The 16,660-nt window shown below is 46.6% G+C and overlaps 1 protein-coding gene and 35 non-coding genes across 36 annotated transcripts in view; 35 read left to right on the forward strand and 1 right to left on the reverse strand.

The window, feature by feature from the left end:
- The window catches only part of cfap54 (cilia and flagella associated protein 54), a 123,708-nt gene that overhangs the window by 11,059 nt on the left and 95,989 nt on the right, over positions 1–16,660 (reverse strand). The gene's annotated exons all lie outside the window — the stretch shown is intronic.
- trnar-acg (transfer RNA arginine (anticodon ACG)) lies at positions 429–501 on the forward strand. Its single transcript has one exon. It is a non-coding gene; the product is annotated as a tRNA-Arg (tRNA).
- Positions 1,163–1,235, forward strand: trnar-acg (transfer RNA arginine (anticodon ACG)). Its single transcript has one exon. It is a non-coding gene; the product is annotated as a tRNA-Arg (tRNA).
- Positions 2,628–2,700, forward strand: trnac-aca (transfer RNA cysteine (anticodon ACA)). Its single transcript has one exon. It is a non-coding gene; the product is annotated as a tRNA-Cys (tRNA).
- On the forward strand, positions 3,362–3,434 carry trnac-aca (transfer RNA cysteine (anticodon ACA)). The gene has a single exon. It is a non-coding gene; the product is annotated as a tRNA-Cys (tRNA).
- On the forward strand, positions 4,096–4,168 carry trnar-acg (transfer RNA arginine (anticodon ACG)). The gene has a single exon. It is a non-coding gene; the product is annotated as a tRNA-Arg (tRNA).
- Positions 4,529–4,600, forward strand: trnah-gug (transfer RNA histidin (anticodon GUG)). The gene has a single exon. It is a non-coding gene; the product is annotated as a tRNA-His (tRNA).
- Positions 4,830–4,902, forward strand: trnar-acg (transfer RNA arginine (anticodon ACG)). Its single transcript has one exon. It is a non-coding gene; the product is annotated as a tRNA-Arg (tRNA).
- On the forward strand, positions 5,263–5,334 carry trnah-gug (transfer RNA histidin (anticodon GUG)). The gene has a single exon. It is a non-coding gene; the product is annotated as a tRNA-His (tRNA).
- Positions 5,564–5,636, forward strand: trnar-acg (transfer RNA arginine (anticodon ACG)). The gene has a single exon. It is a non-coding gene; the product is annotated as a tRNA-Arg (tRNA).
- On the forward strand, positions 6,298–6,370 carry trnar-acg (transfer RNA arginine (anticodon ACG)). The gene has a single exon. It is a non-coding gene; the product is annotated as a tRNA-Arg (tRNA).
- On the forward strand, positions 6,731–6,802 carry trnah-gug (transfer RNA histidin (anticodon GUG)). Its single transcript has one exon. It is a non-coding gene; the product is annotated as a tRNA-His (tRNA).
- trnah-gug (transfer RNA histidin (anticodon GUG)) lies at positions 7,465–7,536 on the forward strand. The gene has a single exon. It is a non-coding gene; the product is annotated as a tRNA-His (tRNA).
- On the forward strand, positions 7,766–7,838 carry trnar-acg (transfer RNA arginine (anticodon ACG)). Its single transcript has one exon. It is a non-coding gene; the product is annotated as a tRNA-Arg (tRNA).
- On the forward strand, positions 8,199–8,270 carry trnah-gug (transfer RNA histidin (anticodon GUG)). The gene has a single exon. It is a non-coding gene; the product is annotated as a tRNA-His (tRNA).
- On the forward strand, positions 8,500–8,572 carry trnac-aca (transfer RNA cysteine (anticodon ACA)). The gene has a single exon. It is a non-coding gene; the product is annotated as a tRNA-Cys (tRNA).
- Positions 8,933–9,004, forward strand: trnah-gug (transfer RNA histidin (anticodon GUG)). The gene has a single exon. It is a non-coding gene; the product is annotated as a tRNA-His (tRNA).
- Positions 9,234–9,306, forward strand: trnar-acg (transfer RNA arginine (anticodon ACG)). Its single transcript has one exon. It is a non-coding gene; the product is annotated as a tRNA-Arg (tRNA).
- Positions 9,664–9,735, forward strand: trnah-gug (transfer RNA histidin (anticodon GUG)). Its single transcript has one exon. It is a non-coding gene; the product is annotated as a tRNA-His (tRNA).
- On the forward strand, positions 9,965–10,037 carry trnar-acg (transfer RNA arginine (anticodon ACG)). Its single transcript has one exon. It is a non-coding gene; the product is annotated as a tRNA-Arg (tRNA).
- Positions 10,398–10,469, forward strand: trnah-gug (transfer RNA histidin (anticodon GUG)). Its single transcript has one exon. It is a non-coding gene; the product is annotated as a tRNA-His (tRNA).
- Positions 10,699–10,771, forward strand: trnac-aca (transfer RNA cysteine (anticodon ACA)). The gene has a single exon. It is a non-coding gene; the product is annotated as a tRNA-Cys (tRNA).
- On the forward strand, positions 11,132–11,203 carry trnah-gug (transfer RNA histidin (anticodon GUG)). The gene has a single exon. It is a non-coding gene; the product is annotated as a tRNA-His (tRNA).
- trnar-acg (transfer RNA arginine (anticodon ACG)) lies at positions 11,433–11,505 on the forward strand. Its single transcript has one exon. It is a non-coding gene; the product is annotated as a tRNA-Arg (tRNA).
- Positions 11,866–11,937, forward strand: trnah-gug (transfer RNA histidin (anticodon GUG)). Its single transcript has one exon. It is a non-coding gene; the product is annotated as a tRNA-His (tRNA).
- Positions 12,167–12,239, forward strand: trnac-aca (transfer RNA cysteine (anticodon ACA)). The gene has a single exon. It is a non-coding gene; the product is annotated as a tRNA-Cys (tRNA).
- trnar-acg (transfer RNA arginine (anticodon ACG)) lies at positions 12,901–12,973 on the forward strand. The gene has a single exon. It is a non-coding gene; the product is annotated as a tRNA-Arg (tRNA).
- trnah-gug (transfer RNA histidin (anticodon GUG)) lies at positions 13,334–13,405 on the forward strand. Its single transcript has one exon. It is a non-coding gene; the product is annotated as a tRNA-His (tRNA).
- On the forward strand, positions 13,635–13,707 carry trnar-acg (transfer RNA arginine (anticodon ACG)). Its single transcript has one exon. It is a non-coding gene; the product is annotated as a tRNA-Arg (tRNA).
- On the forward strand, positions 14,369–14,441 carry trnar-acg (transfer RNA arginine (anticodon ACG)). The gene has a single exon. It is a non-coding gene; the product is annotated as a tRNA-Arg (tRNA).
- On the forward strand, positions 14,802–14,873 carry trnah-gug (transfer RNA histidin (anticodon GUG)). The gene has a single exon. It is a non-coding gene; the product is annotated as a tRNA-His (tRNA).
- Positions 15,103–15,175, forward strand: trnar-acg (transfer RNA arginine (anticodon ACG)). Its single transcript has one exon. It is a non-coding gene; the product is annotated as a tRNA-Arg (tRNA).
- On the forward strand, positions 15,536–15,607 carry trnah-gug (transfer RNA histidin (anticodon GUG)). The gene has a single exon. It is a non-coding gene; the product is annotated as a tRNA-His (tRNA).
- Positions 15,837–15,909, forward strand: trnar-acg (transfer RNA arginine (anticodon ACG)). The gene has a single exon. It is a non-coding gene; the product is annotated as a tRNA-Arg (tRNA).
- On the forward strand, positions 16,270–16,341 carry trnah-gug (transfer RNA histidin (anticodon GUG)). Its single transcript has one exon. It is a non-coding gene; the product is annotated as a tRNA-His (tRNA).
- trnar-acg (transfer RNA arginine (anticodon ACG)) lies at positions 16,571–16,643 on the forward strand. The gene has a single exon. It is a non-coding gene; the product is annotated as a tRNA-Arg (tRNA).

Raw genomic sequence — 16,660 nt, forward strand, 5'->3', positions numbered from 1 at the left:
ACCATAAACCTGACCCACTTTTGTCACTCATCATGTAGGAAACCAATTCAGATAGAAAAGGTGAACGTTTGATATTCAGTGCTCCAAATGTTCTATGACAAGAAGAAAGTGCTCAGTCTAGCCCGTGGCCGTGATCGTATAGTGGTTAGTACTCTGCGTTGTGGTCGCAGCAACCCCGGTTCGAATCCGGGTCACGGCAGGAGTGGTGAGCGGTGCTTCCTTTATGTGATTGCTCTTAGGTACACCAGGCTCTCCTTTGTTTATCATAGTTTTAAAATGGACAACTCAAGCTGATTTTTCCTACTTGTGGCCCTCTGTTTTTTCCACTGGCCCAGTCATTTGACCGGCCTTTTCCAAACCGGCCGACAGGGCACAAGACCATTGCCTTCATGTACCGCTGTGAAAACAAAGGTGACCTCCTGAGTGGGGGGCTAGTGGCGCAATGGATAACGCGTCTGACTACGGATCAGAAGATTCTAGGTTCAACTCCTGGCTAGCTCGTTGCAAATTTTAGCTTGAAAATCACTTGTTCCTCGTTCCCAGTATTCCTCCTCTGCAACTGAAAGCAGCTCACTGATTGTTCAACTGCCTTTCAACATGTCCTAAAAGGCCTCTGAACCCTTCAGTTTCACTAAGACACAGCTGTCATGAAGCCTCCCTTGTATTACTTGCTAGTCATCACTCTCTGAAAACAACATTTCTCCTGAAAGCACACACATGGCATTTCTGGATAAACCATAAACCTGACCCACTTTTGTCACTCATCATGTAGGAAACCAATTCAGATAGAAAAGGTGAACGTTTGATATTCAGTGCTCCAAATGTTCTATGACAAGAAGAAAGTGCTCAGTCTAGCCCGTGGCCGTGATCGTATAGTGGTTAGTACTCTGCGTTGTGGTCGCAGCAACCCCGGTTCGAATCCGGGTCACAGCAGGAGTGGTGAGCGGTGCTTCCTTTATGTGATTGCTCTTAGGTACACCAGGCTCTCCTTTGTTTATCATAGTTTTAAAATGGACAACTCAAGCTGATTTTTCCTACTTGTGGCCCTCTGTTTTTTCCACTGGCCCAGTCATTTGACCGGCCTTTTCCAAACCGGCCGACAGGGCACAAGACCATTGCCTTCATGTAGCGCTGTGAAAACAAAGGTGACCTCCTGAGTGGGGGGCTAGTGGCGCAATGGATAACGCGTCTGACTACGGATCAGAAGATTCTAGGTTCGACTCCTGGCTAGCTCGTTGCAAATTTTAGCTTGAAAATCACTTGTTCCTCGTTCCCAGTATTCCTCCTCTGCAACTGAAAGCAGCTCACTGATTGTTCAACTGCCTTTCAACATGTCCTAAAAGGCCTCTGAACCCTTCAGTTTCACTAAGACACAGCTGTCATGAAGCCTCCCTTGTATTACTTGCTAGTCATCACTCTCTGAAAACATTTCTCCTGAAAGCACACACATGGCATTTCTGGATAAACCATAAACCTGACCCACTTTTGTCACTCATCATGTAGGAAACCAATTCAGATAGAAAAGGTGAACGTTTGATATTCAGTGCTCCAAATGTTCTATGACAAGAAGAAAGTGCTCAGTCTAGCCCGTGGCCGTGATCGTATAGTGGTTAGTACTCTGCGTTGTGGTCGCAGCAACCCCGGTTCGAATCCGGGTCACGGCAGGAGTGGTGAGCGGTGCTTCCTTTATGTGATTGCTCTTAGGTACACCAGGCTCTCCTTTGTTTATCATAGTTTTAAAATGGACAACTCAAGCTGATTTTTCCTACTTGTGGCCCTCTGTTTTTTCCACTGGCCCAGTCATTTGACCGGCCTTTTCCAAACCGGCCGACAGGGCACAAGACCATTGCCTTCATGTACCGCTGTGAAAACAAAGGTGACCTCCTGAGTGGGGGGCTAGTGGCGCAACGGATAACGCGTCTGACTACGGATCAGAAGATTCTAGGCTCGACTCCTGGCTAGCTCGTTGCAAATTTTAGCTTGAAAATCACTTGTTCCTCGTTCCCAGTATTCCTCCTCTGCAACTGAAAGCAGCTCACTGATTGTTCAACTGCCTTTCAACATGTCCTAAAAGGCCTCTGAACCCTTCAGTTTCACTAAGACACAGCTGTCATGAAGCCTCCCTTGTATTACTTGCTAGTCATCACTCTCTGAAAACAACATTTCTCCTGAAAGCACACACATGGCATTTCTGGATAAACCATAAACCTGACCCACTTTTGTCACTCATCATGTAGGAAACCAATTCAGATAGAAAAGGTGAACGTTTGATATTCAGTGCTCCAAATGTTCTATGACAAGAAGAAAGTGCTCAGTCTAGCCCGTGGCCGTGATCGTATAGTGGTTAGTACTCTGCGTTGTGGTCGCAGCAACCCCGGTTCGAATCCGGGTCACGGCAGGAGTGGTGAGCGGTGCTTCCTTTATGTGATTGCTCTTAGGTACACCAGGCTCTCCTTTGTTTATCATAGTTTTAAAATGGACAACTCAAGCTGATTTTTCCTACTTGTGGCCCTCTGTTTTTTCCACTGGCCCAGTCATTTGACCGGCCTTTTCCAAACCGGCCGACAGGGCACAAGACCATTGCCTTCATGTACCGCTGTGAAAACAAAGGTGACCTCCTGAATGGGGGGCTAGTGGCGCAATGGATAGCGTGTCTGACTACAGATCAGAAGATTCTAGGTTCGACTCCTGGCTAGCTCGTTGCAAATTTTAGCTTGAAAATCACTTGTTCCTCGTTCCCAGTATTCCTCCTCTGCAACTGAAAGCAGCTCACTGATTGTTCAACTGCCTTTCAACATGTCCTAAAAGGCCTCTGAACCCTTCAGTTTCACTAAGACACAGCTGTCATGAAGCCTCCCTTGTATTACTTGCTAGTCATCACTCTCTGAAAACAACATTTCTCCTGAAAGCACACACATGGCATTTCTGGATAAACCATAAACCTGACCCACTTTTGTCACTCATCATGTAGGAAACCAATTCAGATAGAAAAGGTGAACGTTTGATATTCAGTGCTCCAAATGTTCTATGACAAGAAGAAAGTGCTCAGTCTAGCCCGTGGCCGTGATCGTATAGTGGTTAGTACTCTGCGTTGTGGTCGCAGCAACCCCGGTTCGAATCCGGGTCACGGCAGGAGTGGTGAGCAGTGCTTCCTTTATGTGATTGCTCTTAGGTACACCAGGCTCTCCTTTGTTTATCATAGTTTTAAAATGGACAACTCAAGCTGATTTTTCCTACTTGTGGCCCTCTGTTTTTTCCACTGGCCCAGTCATTTGACCGGCCTTTTCCAAACCGGCCGACAGGGCACAAGACCATTGCCTTCATGTACCGCTGTGAAAACAAAGGTGACCTCCTGAGTGGGGGGCTAGTGGCGCAATGGATAACGCGTCTGACTACAGATCAGAAGATTCTAGGTTCGACTCCTGGCTAGCTCGTTGCAAATTTTAGCTTGAAAATCACTTGTTCCTCGTTCCCAGTATTCCTCCTCTGCAACTGAAAGCAGCTCACTGATTGTTCAACTGCCTTTCAACATGTCCTAAAAGGCCTCTGAACCCTTCAGTTTCACTAAGACACAGCTGTCATGAAGCCTCCCTTGTATTACTTGCTAGTCATCACTCTCTGAAAACAACATTTCTCCTGAAAGCACACACATGGCATTTCTGGATAAGCCATAAACCTGACCCACTTTTGTCACTCATCATGTAGGAAACCAATTCAGATAGAAAAGGTGAACGTTTGATATTCAGTGCTCCAAATGTTCTATGACAAGAAGAAAGTGCTCAGTCTAGCCCGTGGCCGTGATCGTATAGTGGTTAGTACTCTGCGTTGTGGTCGCAGCAACCCCGGTTCGAATCCGGGTCACGGCAGGAGTGGTGAGCGGTGCTTCCTTTATGTGATTGCTCTTAGGTACACCAGGCTCTCCTTTGTTTATCATAGTTTTAAAATGGACAACTCAAGCTGATTTTTCCTACTTGTGGCCCTCTGTTTTTTCCACTGGCCCAGTCATTTGACCGGCCTTTTCCAAACCGGCCGACAGGGCACAAGACCATTGCCTTCATGTACCGCTGTGAAAACAAAGGTGACCTCCTGAGTGGGGGGCTAGTGGCGCAATGGATAACGCGTCTGACTACGGATCAGAAGATTCTAGGTTCGACTCCTGGCTAGCTCGTTGCAAATTTTAGCTTGAAAATCACTTGTTCCTCGTTCCCAGTATTCCTCCTCTGCAACTGAAAGCAGCTCACTGATTGTTCAACTGCCTTTCAACATGTCCTAAAAGGCCTCTGAACCCTTCAGTTTCACTAAGACACAGCTGTCATGAAGCCTCCCTTGTATTACTTGCTAGTCATCACTCTCTGAAAACAACATTTCTCCTGAAAGCACACACATGGCATTTCTGGATAAACCATAAACCTGACCCACTTTTGTCACTCATCATGTAGGAAACCAATTCAGATAGAAAAGGTGAACGTTTGATATTCAGTGCTCCAAATGTTCTATGACAAGAAGAAAGTGCTCAGTCTAGCCCGTGGCCGTGATCGTATAGTGGTTAGTACTCTGCGTTGTGGTCGCAGCAACCCCGGTTCGAATCCGGGTCACGGCAGGAGTGGTGAGCGGTGCTTCCTTTATGTGATTGCTCTTAGGTACACCAGGCTCTCCTTTGTTTATCATAGTTTTAAAATGGACAACTCAAGCTGATTTTTCCTACTTGTGGCCCTCTGTTTTTTCCACTGGCCCAGTCATTTGACCGGCCTTTTCCAAACCGGCCGACAGGGCACAAGACCATTGCCTTCATGTACCGCTGTGAAAACAAAGGTGACCTCCTGAGTGTGGGGCTAGTGGCGCAATGGATAACGCGTCTGACTACGGATCAGAAGATTCTAGGTTCGACTCCTGGCTAGCTCGTTGCAAATTTTAGCTTGAAAATCACTTGTTCCTCGTTCCCAGTATTCCTCCTCTGCAACTGAAAGCAGCTCACTGATTGTTCAACTGCCTTTCAACATGTCCTAAAAGGCCTCTGAACCCTTCAGTTTCACTAAGACACAGCTGTCATGAAGCCTCCCTTGTATTACTTGCTAGTCATCACTCTCTGAAAACAACATTTCTCCTGAAAGCACACACATGGCATTTCTGGATAAACCATAAACCTGACCCACTTTTGTCACTCATCATGTAGGAAACCAATTCAGATAGAAAAGGTGAACGTTTGATATTCAGTGCTCCAAATGTTCTATGACAAGAAGAAAGTGCTCAGTCTAGCCCGTGGCCGTGATCGTATAGTGGTTAGTACTCTGCGTTGTGGTCGCAGCAACCCCGGTTCGAATCCGGGTCACGGCAGGAGTGGTGAGCGGTGCTTCCTTTATGTGATTGCTCTTAGGTACACCAGGCTCTCCTTTGTTTATCATAGTTTTAAAATGGACAACTCAAGCTGATTTTTCCTACTTGTGGCCCTCTGTTTTTTCCACTGGCCCAGTCATTTGACCGGCCTTTTCCAAACCGGCCGACAGGGCACAAGACCATTGCCTTCATGTAGCGCTGTGAAAACAAAGGTGACCTCCTGAGTGGGGGGCTAGTGGCGCAATGGATAACGCGTCTGACTACGGATCAGAAGATTCTAGGTTCGACTCCTGGCTAGCTCGTTGCAAATTTTAGCTTGAAAATCACTTGTTCCTCGTTCCCAGTATTCCTCCTCTGCAACTGAAAGCAGCTCACTGATTGTTCAACTGCCTTTCAACATGTCCTAAAAGGCCTCTGAACCCTTCAGTTTCACTAAGACACAGCTGTCATGAAGCCTCCCTTGTATTACTTGCTAGTCATCACTCTCTGAAAAAAACATTTCTCCTGAAAGCACACACATGGCATTTCTGGATAAGCCATAAACCTGACCCACTTTTGTCACTCATCATGTAGGAAACCAATTCAGATAGAAAAGGTGAACGTTTGATATTCAGTGCTCCAAATGTTCTATGACAAGAAGAAAGTGCTCAGTCTAGCCCGTGGCCGTGATCGTATAGTGGTTAGTACTCTGCGTTGTGGTCGCAGCAACCCCAGTTCGAATCCGGGTCACGGCAGGAGTGGTGAGCGGTGCTTCCTTTATGTGATTGCTCTTAGGTACACCAGGCTCTCCTTTGTTTATCATAGTTTTAAAATGGACAACTCAAGCTGATTTTTCCTACTTGTGGCCCTCTGTTTTTTCCACTGGCCCAGTCATTTGACCGGCCTTTTCCAAACCGGCCGACAGGGCACAAGACCATTGCCTTCATGTAGCGCTGTGAAAACAAAGGTGACCTCCTGAGTGGGGGGCTAGTGGCGCAATGGATAACGCGTCTGACTACGGATCAGAAGATTCTAGGTTCAACTCCTGGCTAGCTCGTTGCAAATTTTAGCTTGAAAATCACTTGTTCCTCGTTCCCAGTATTCCTCCTCTGCAACTGAAAGCAGCTCACTGATTGTTCAACTGCCTTTCAACATGTCCTAAAAGGCCTCTGAACCCTTCAGTTTCACTAAGACACAGCTGTCATGAAGCCTCCCTTGTATTACTTGCTAGTCATCACTCTCTGAAAACAACATTTCTCCTGAAAGCACACACATGGCATTTCTGGATAAACCATAAACCTGACCCACTTTTGTCACTCATCATGTAGGAAACCAATTCAGATAGAAAAGGTGAACGTTTGATATTCAGTGCTCCAAATGTTCTATGACAAGAAGAAAGTGCTCAGTCTAGCCCGTGGCCGTGATCGTATAGTGGTTAGTACTCTGCGTTGTGGTCGCAGCAACCCCGGTTCGAATCCGGGTCACGGCAGGAGTGGTGAGCGGTGCTTCCTTTATGTGATTGCTCTTAGGTACACCAGGCTCTCCTTTGTTTATCATAGTTTTAAAATGGACAACTCAAGCTGATTTTTCCTACTTGTGGCCCTCTGTTTTTTCCACTGGCCCAGTCATTTGACCGGCCTTTTCCAAACCGGCCGACAGGGCACAAGACCATTGCCTTCATGTACCGCTGTGAAAACAAAGGTGACCTCCTGAGTGGGGGGCTAGTGGCGCAATGCATAACGCGTCTGACTACGGATCAGAAGATTCTAGGTTCGACTCCTGGCTAGCTCGTTGCAAATTTTAGCTTGAAAATCACTTGTTCCTCGTTCCCAGTATTCCTCCTCTGCAACTGAAAGCAGCTCACTGATTGTTCAACTGCCTTTCAACATGTCCTAAAAGGCCTCTGAACCCTTCAGTTTCACTAAGACACAGCTGTCATGAAGCCTCCCTTGTATTACTTGCTAGTCATCACTCTCTGAAAACAACATTTCTCCTGAAAGCACACACATGGCATTTCTGGATAAACCATAAACCTGACCCACTTTTGTCACTCATCATGTAGGAAACCAATTCAGATAGAAAAGGTGAACGTTTGATATTCAGTGCTCCAAATGTTCTATGACAAGAAGAAAGTGCTCAGTCTAGCCCGTGGCCGTGATCGTATAGTGGTTAGTACTCTGCGTTGTGGTCGCAGCAACCCCGGTTCGAATCCGGGTCACGGCAGGAGTGGTGAGCGGTGCTTCCTTTATGTGATTGCTCTTAGGTACACCAGGCTCTCCTTTGTTTATCATAGTTTTAAAATGGACAACTCAAGCTGATTTTTCCTACTTGTGGCCCTCTGTTTTTTCCACTGGCCCAGTCATTTGACCGGCCTTTTCCAAACCGGCCGACAGGGCACAAGACCATTGCCTTCATTTACCGCTGTGAAAACAAAGGTGACCTCCTGAGTGGGGGGCTAGTGGCGCAATGGATAACGCGTCTGACTACGGATCAGAAGATTCTAGGTTCAACTCCTGGCTAGCTCGTTGCAAATTTCAGCTTGAAAATCACTTGTTCCTCATTCCCAGTATTCCTCCTCTGCAACTGAAAGCAGCTCACTGATTGTTCAACTGCCTTTCAACATGTCCTAAAAGGCCTCTGAACCCTTCAGTTTCACTAAGACACAGCTGTCATGAAGCCTCCCTTGTATTACTTGCTAGTCATCACTCTCTGAAAACAACATTTCTCCTGAAAGCACACACATGGCATTTCTGGATAAACCATAAACCTGACCCACTTTTGTCACTCATCATGTAGGAAACCAATTCAGATAGAAAAGGTGAACGTTTGATATTCAGTGCTCCAAATGTTCTATGACAAGAAGAAAGTGCTCAGTCTAGCCCGTGGCCGTGATCGTATAGTGGTTAGTACTCTGCGTTGTGGTCGCAGCAACCCCGGTTCGAATCCGGGTCACGGCAGGAGTGGTGAGCGGTGCTTCCTTTATGTGATTGCTCTTAGGTACACCAGGCTCTCCTTTGTTTATCATAGTTTTAAAATGGACAACTCAAGCTGATTTTTCCTACTTGTGGCCCTCTGTTTTTTCCACTGGCCCAGTCATTTGACCGGCCTTTTCCAAACCGGCCGACAGGGCACAAGACCATTGCCTTCATGTAGCGCTGTGAAAACAAAGGTGACCTCCTGAGTGGGGGGCTAGTGGCGCAATGGATAACGCGTCTGACTACAGATCAGAAGATTCTAGGTTCAACTCCTGGCTAGCTCGTTGCAAATTTTAGCTTGAAAATCACTTGTTCCTCGTTCCCAGTATTCCTCCTCTGCAACTGAAAGCAGCTCACTGATTGTTCAACTGCCTTTCAACATGTCCTAAAAGGCCTCTGAACCCTTCAGTTTCACTAAGACACAGCTGTCATGAAGCCTCCCTTGTATTACTTGCTAGTCATCACTCTCTGAAAACAACATTTCTCCTGAAAGCACACACATGGCATTTCTGGATAAACCATAAACCTGACCCACTTTTGTCACTCATCATGTAGGAAACCAATTCAGATAGAAAAGGTGAACGTTTGATATTCAGTGCTCCAAATGTTCTATGACAAGAAGAAAGTGCTCAGTCTAGCCCGTGGCCGTGATCGTATAGTGGTTAGTACTCTGCGTTGTGGTCGCAGCAACCCCGGTTCGAATCCGGGTCACGGCAGGAGTGGTAAGCGGTGCTTCCTTTATGTGATTGCTCTTAGGTACACCAGGCTCTCCTTTGTTTATCATAGTTTTAAAATGGACAACTCAAGCTGATTTTTCCTACTTGTGGCCCTCTGTTTTTTCCACTGGCCCAGTCATTTGACCGGCCTTTTCCAAACCGGCCGACAGGGCACAAGACCATTGCCTTCATGTAGCGCTGTGAAAACAAAGGTGACCTCCTGAGTGGGGGGCTAGTGGCGCAATGGATAACACGTCTGACTACGGATCAGAAGATTCTAGGTTCGACTCCTGGCTAGCTCGTTGCAAATTTTAGCTTGAAAATCACTTGTTCCTCATTCCCAGTATTCCTCCTCTGCAACTGAAAGCAGCTCACTGATTGTTCAACTGCCTTTCAACATGTCCTAAAAGGCCTCTGAACCCTTCAGTTTCACTAAGACACAGCTGTCATGAAGCCTCCCTTGTATTACTTGCTAGTCATCACTGTCTGAAAACATTTCTCCTGAAAGCACACACATGGCATTTCTGGATAAACCATAAACCTGACCCACTTTTGTCACTCATCATGTAGGAAACCAATTCAGATAGAAAAGGTGAACGTTTGATATTCAGTGCTCCAAATGTTCTATGACAAGAAGAAAGTGCTCAGTCTAGCCCGTGGCCGTGATCGTATAGTGGTTAGTACTCTGCGTTGTGGTCGCAGCAACCCCGGTTCGAATCCGGGTCACGGCAGGAGTGGTGAGCAGTGCTTCCTTTATGTGATTGCTCTTAGGTACACCAGGCTCTCCTTTGTTTATCATAGTTTTAAAATGGACAACTCAAGCTGATTTTTCCTACTTGTGGCCCTCTGTTTTTTCCACTGGCCCAGTCATTTGACCGGCCTTTTCCAAACCGGCCGACAGGGCACAAGACCATTGCCTTCATGTACCGCTGTGAAAACAAAGGTGACCTCCTGAGTGGGGGGCTAGTGGCGCAATGGATAACGCGTCTGACTACGGATCAGAAGATTCTAGGTTCGACTCCTGGCTAGCTCGTTGCAAATTTTAGCTTGAAAATCACTTGTTCCTCGTTCCCAGTATTCCTCCTCTGCAACTGAAAGCAGCTCACTGATTGTTCAACTGCCTTTCAACATGTCCTAAAAGGCCTCTGAACCCTTCAGTTTCACTAAGACACAGCTGTCATGAAGCCTCCCTTGTATTACTTGCTAGTCATCACTCTCTGAAAACAACATTTCTCCTGAAAGCACACACATGGCATTTCTGGATAAACCATAAACCTGACCCACTTTTGTCACTCATCATGTAGGAAACCAATTCAGATAGAAAAGGTGAACGTTTGATATTCAGTGCTCCAAATGTTCTATGACAAGAAGAAAGTGCTCAGTCTAGCCCGTGGCCGTGATCGTATAGTGGTTAGTACTCTGCGTTGTGGTCGCAGCAACCCCGGTTCGAATCCGGGTCACGGCAGGAGTGGTGAGCGGTGCTTCCTTTATGTGATTGCTCTTAGGTACACCAGGCTCTCCTTTGTTTATCATAGTTTTAAAATGGACAACTCAAGCTGATTTTTCCTACTTGTGGCCCTCTGTTTTTTCCACTGGCCCAGTCATTTGACCGGCCTTTTCCAAACCGGCCGACAGGGCACAAGACCATTGCCTTCATGTAGCGCTGTGAAAACAAAGGTGACCTCCTGAGTGGGGGGCTAGTGGCGCAATGGATAACGCGTCTGACTACAGATCAGAAGATTCTAGGTTCAACTCCTGGCTAGCTCGTTGCAAATTTTAGCTTGAAAATCACTTGTTCCTCGTTCCCAGTATTCCTCCTCTGCAACTGAAAGCAGCTCACTGATTGTTCAACTGCCTTTCAACATGTCCTAAAAGGCCTCTGAACCCTTCAGTTTCACTAAGACACAGCTGTCATGAAGCCTCCCTTGTATTACTTGCTAGTCATCACTCTCTGAAAACAACATTTCTCCTGAAAGCACACACATGGCATTTCTGGATAAACCATAAACCTGACCCACTTTTGTCACTCATCATGTAGGAAACCAATTCAGATAGAAAAGGTGAACGTTTGATATTCAGTGCTCCAAATGTTCTATGACAAGAAGAAAGTGCTCAGTCTAGCCCGTGGCCGTGATCGTATAGTGGTTAGTACTCTGCGTTGTGGTCGCAGCAACCCCGGTTCGAATCCGGGTCACGGCAGGAGTGGTGAGCGGTGCTTCCTTTATGTGATTGCTCTTAGGTACACCAGGCTCTCCTTTGTTTATCATAGTTTTAAAATGGACAACTCAAGCTGATTTTTCCTACTTGTGGCCCTCTGTTTTTTCCACTGGCCCAGTCATTTGACCGGCCTTTTCCAAACCGGCCGACAGGGCACAAGACCATTGCCTTCATGTACCGCTGTGAAAACAAAGGTGACCTCCTGAATGGGGGGCTAGTGGCGCAATGGATAACGTGTCTGACTACGGATCAGAAGATTCTAGGTTCGACTCCTGGCTAGCTCGTTGCAAATTTTAGCTTGAAAATCACTTGTTCCTCGTTCCCAGTATTCCTCCTCTGCAACTGAAAGCAGCTCACTGATTGTTCAACTGCCTTTCAACATGTCCTAAAAGGCCTCTGAACCCTTCAGTTTCACTAAGACACAGCTGTCATGAAGCCTCCCTTGTATTACTTGCTAGTCATCACTCTCTGAAAACAACATTTCTCCTGAAAGCACACACATGGCATTTCTGGATAAACCATAAACCTGACCCACTTTTGTCACTCATCATGTAGGAAACCAATTCAGATAGAAAAGGTGAACGTTTGATATTCAGTGCTCCAAATGTTCTATGACAAGAAGAAAGTGCTCAGTCTAGCCCGTGGCCGTGATCGTATAGTGGTTAGTACTCTGCGTTGTGGTCGCAGCAACCCCGGTTCGAATCCGGGTCACGGCAGGAGTGGTGAGCAGTGCTTCCTTTATGTGATTGCTCTTAGGTACACCAGGCTCTCCTTTGTTTATCATAGTTTTAAAATGGACAACTCAAGCTGATTTTTCCTACTTGTGGCCCTCTGTTTTTTCCACTGGCCCAGTCATTTGACCGGCCTTTTCCAAACCGGCCGACAGGGCACAAGACCATTGCCTTCATGTACCGCTGTGAAAACAAAGGTGACCTCCTGAGTGGGGGGCTAGTGGCGCAATGGATAACGCGTCTGACTACAGATCAGAAGATTCTAGGTTCGACTCCTGGCTAGCTCGTTGCAAATTTTAGCTTGAAAATCACTTGTTCCTCGTTCCCAGTATTCCTCCTCTGCAACTGAAAGCAGCTCACTGATTGTTCAACTGCCTTTCAACATGTCCTAAAAGGCCTCTGAACCCTTCAGTTTCACTAAGACACAGCTGTCATGAAGCCTCCCTTGTATTACTTGCTAGTCATCACTCTCTGAAAACAACATTTCTCCTGAAAGCACACACATGGCATTTCTGGATAAACCATAAACCTGACCCACTTTTGTCACTCATCATGTAGGAAACCAATTCAGATAGAAAAGGTGAACGTTTGATATTCAGTGCTCCAAATGTTCTATGACAAGAAGAAAGTGCTCAGTCTAGCCCGTGGCCGTGATCGTATAGTGGTTAGTACTCTGCGTTGTGGTCGCAGCAACCCCAGTTCGAATCCGGGTCACGGCAGGAGTGGTGAGCGGTGCTTCCTTTATGTGATTGCTCTTAGGTACACCAGGCTCTCCTTTGTTTATCATAGTTTTAAAATGGACAACTCAAGCTGATTTTTCCTACTTGTGGCCCTCTGTTTTTTCCACTGGCCCAGTCATTTGACCGGCCTTTTCCAAACCGGCCGACAGGGCACAAGACCATTGCCTTCATGTACCGCTGTGAAAACAAAGGTGACCTCCTGAGTGGGGGGCTAGTGGCGCAATGGATAACGCGTCTGACTACGGATCAGAAGATTCTAGGTTCGACTCCTGGCTAGCTCGTTGCAAATTTTAGCTTGAAAATCACTTGTTCCTCGTTCCCAGTATTCCTCCTCTGCAACTGAAAGCAGCTCACTGATTGTTCAACTGCCTTTCAACATGTCCTAAAAGGCCTCTGAACCCTTCAGTTTCACTAAGACACAGCTGTCATGAAGCCTCCCTTGTATTACTTGCTAGTCATCACTCTCTGAAAACAACATTTCTCCTGAAAGCACACACATGGCATTTCTGGATAAACCATAAACCTGACCCACTTTTGTCACTCATCATGTAGGAAACCAATTCAGATAGAAAAGGTGAACGTTTGATATTCAGTGCTCCAAATGTTCTATGACAAGAAGAAAGTGCTCAGTCTAGCCCGTGGCCGTGATCGTATAGTGGTTAGTACTCTGCGTTGTGGTCGCAGCAACCCCGGTTCGAATCCGGGTCACGGCAGGAGTGGTGAGCGGTGCTTCCTTTATGTGATTGCTCTTAGGTACACCAGGCTCTCCTTTGTTTATCATAGTTTTAAAATGGACAACTCAAGCTGATTTTTCCTACTTGTGGCCCTCTGTTTTTTCCACTGGCCCAGTCATTTGACCGGCCTTTTCCAAACCGGCCGACAGGGCACAAGACCATTGCCTTCATGTACCGCTGTGAAAACAAAGGTGACCTCCTGAGTGGGGGGCTAGTGGCGCAATGGATAACGCGTCTGACTACGGATCAGAAGATTCTAGGTTCAACTCCTGGCTAGCTCGTTGCAAATTTTAGCTTGAAAATCACTTGTTCCTCGTTCCCAGTATTCCTCCTCTGCAACTGAAAGCAGCTCACTGATTGTTCAACTGCCTTTCAACATGTCCTAAAAGGCCTCTGAACCCTTCAGTTTCACTAAGACACAGCTGTCATGAAGCCTCCCTTGTATTACTTGCTAGTCATCACTCTCTGAAAACAACATTTCTCCTGAAAGCACACACATGGCATTTCTGGATAAACCATAAACCTGACCCACTTTTGTCACTCATCATGTAGGAAACCAATTCAGATAGAAAAGGTGAACGTTTGATATTCAGTGCTCCAAATGTTCTATGACAAGAAGAAAGTGCTCAGTCTAGCCCATGGCCGTGATCGTATAGTGGTTAGTACTCTGCGTTGTGGTCGCAGCAACCCCGGTTCAAATCCGGGTCACGGCAGGAGTGGTGAGCGGTGCTTCCTTTATGTGATTGCTCTTAGGTACACCAGGCTCTCCTTTGTTTATCATAGTTTTAAAATGGACAACTCAAGCTGATTTTTCCTACTTGTGGCCCTCTGTTTTTTCCACTGGCCCAGTCATTTGACCGGCCTTTTCCAAACCGGCCGACAGGGCACAAGACCATTGCCTTCATGTACCGCTGTGAAAACAAAGGTGACCTCCTGAGTGGGGGGCTAGTGGCGCAATGGATAACGCGTCTGACTACGGATCAGAAGATTCTAGGTTCGACTCCTGGCTAGCTCGTTGCAAATTTTAGCTTGAAAATCACTTGTTCCTCGTTCCCAGTATTCCTCCTCTGCAACTGAAAGCAGCTCACTGATTGTTCAACTGCCTTTCAACATGTCCTAAAAGGCCTCTGAACCCTTCAGTTTCACTAAGACACAGCTGTCATGAAGCCTCCCTTGTATTACTTGCTAGTCATCACTCTCTGAAAACAACATTTCTCCTGAAAGCACACACATGGCATTTCTGGATAAACCATAAACCTGACCCACTTTTGTCACTCATCATGTAGGAAACCAATTCAGATAGAAAAGGTGAACGTTTGATATTCAGTGCTCCAAATGTTCTATGACAAGAAGAAAGTGCTCAGTCTAGCCCGTGGCCGTGATCGTATAGTGGTTAGTACTCTGCGTTGTGGTCGCAGCAACCCCGGTTCGAATCCGGGTCACGGCAGGAGTGGTGAGCGGTGCTTCCTTTATGTGATTGCTCTTAGGTACACCAGGCTCTCCTTTGTTTATCATAGTTTTAAAATGGACAACTCAAGCTGATTTTTCCTACTTGTGGCCCTCTGTTTTTTCCACTGGCCCAGTCATTTGACCGGCCTTTTCCAAACCGGCCGACAGGGCACAAGACCATTGCCTTCATGTAGCGCTGTGAAAACAAAGGTGACCTCCTGAGTGGGGGGCTAGTGGCGCAATGGATAACGCGTCTGACTACGGATCAGAAGATTCTAGGTTCGACTCCTGGCTAGCTCGTTGCAAATTTTAGCTTGAAAATCACTTGTTCCTCGTTCCCAGTATTCCTCCTCTGCAACTGAAAGCAGCTCACTGATTGTTCAACTGCCTTTCAACATGTCCTAAAAGGCCTCTGAACCCTTCAGTTTCACTAAGACACAGCTGTCATGAAGCCTCCCTTGTATTACTTGCTAGTCATCACTCTCTGAAAACAACATTTCTCCTGAAAGCACACACATGGCATTTCTGGATAAACCATAAACCTGACCCACTTTTGTCACTCATCATGTAGGAAACCAATTCAGATAGAAAAGGTGAACGTTTGATATTCAGTGCTCCAAATGTTCTATGACAAGAAGAAAGTGCTCAGTCTAGCCCGTGGCCGTGATCGTATAGTGGTTAGTACTCTGCGTTGTGGTCGCAGCAACCCCGGTTCGAATCCGGGTCACGGCAGGAGTGGTGAGCGGTGCTTCCTTTATGTGATTGCTCTTAGGTACACCAGGCTCTCCTTTGTTTATCATAGTTTTAAAATGGACAACTCAAGCTGATTTTTCCTACTTGTGGCCCTCTGTTTTTTCCACTGGCCCAGTCATTTGACCGGCCTTTTCCAAACCGGCCGACAGGGCACAAGACCATTGCCTTCATGTACCGCTGTGAAAACAAAGGTGACCTCCTGAGTGGGGGGCTAGTGGCGCAATGGATAACACGTCTGACTACGGATCAGAAGATTCTAGGTTCGACTCCTGGCTAGCTCGTTGCAAATTTTAGCTTGAAAATCACTTGTTCCTCGTTCCCAGTATTCCTCCTCTGCAACTGAAAGCAGCTCACTGATTGTTCAACTGCCTTTCAACATGTCCTAAAAGGCCTCTGAACCCTTCAGTTTCACTAAGACACAGCTGTCATGAAGCCTCCCTTGTATTACTTGCTAGTCATCACTCTCTGAAAACAACATTTCTCCTGAAAGCACACACATGGCATTTCTGGATAAACCATAAACCTGACCCACTTTTGTCACTCATCATGTAGGAAACCAATTCAGATAGAAAAGGTGAACGTTTGATATTCAGTGCTCCAAATGTTCTATGACAAGAAGAAAGTGCTCAGTCTAGCCCGTGGCCGTGATCGTATAGTGGTTAGTACTCTGCGTTGTGGTCGCAGCAACCCCGGTTCGAATCCGGGTCACGGCAGGAGTGGTGAGCGGTGCTTCCTTTATGTGATTGCTCTTAGGTACACCAGGCTCTCCTTTGTTTATCATAGTTTTAAAATGGACAACTCAAGCTGATTTTTCCTACTTGTGGCCCTCTGTTTTTTCCACTGGCCCAGTCATTTGACCGGCCTTTTCCAAACCGGCCGACAGGGCACAAGACCATTGCCTTCATGTACCGCTGTGAAAACAAAGGTGACCTCCTGAGTGGGGGGCTAGTGGCGCAATGGATAACGCGTCTGACTACGGATCAGAAGATTCTAGGTTCGACTCCTGGCTAGCTCGTTGCAAATTTTAGCTTG

Source organism: Semicossyphus pulcher, unplaced genomic scaffold, assembly GCF_022749685.1.
Source record: "Semicossyphus pulcher isolate SPU_LCO1_2020_fin unplaced genomic scaffold, fSemPul1.0.p SCAF_10, whole genome shotgun sequence".
Taxonomy (NCBI): domain Eukaryota; kingdom Metazoa; phylum Chordata; class Actinopteri; order Labriformes; family Labridae; genus Semicossyphus; species Semicossyphus pulcher.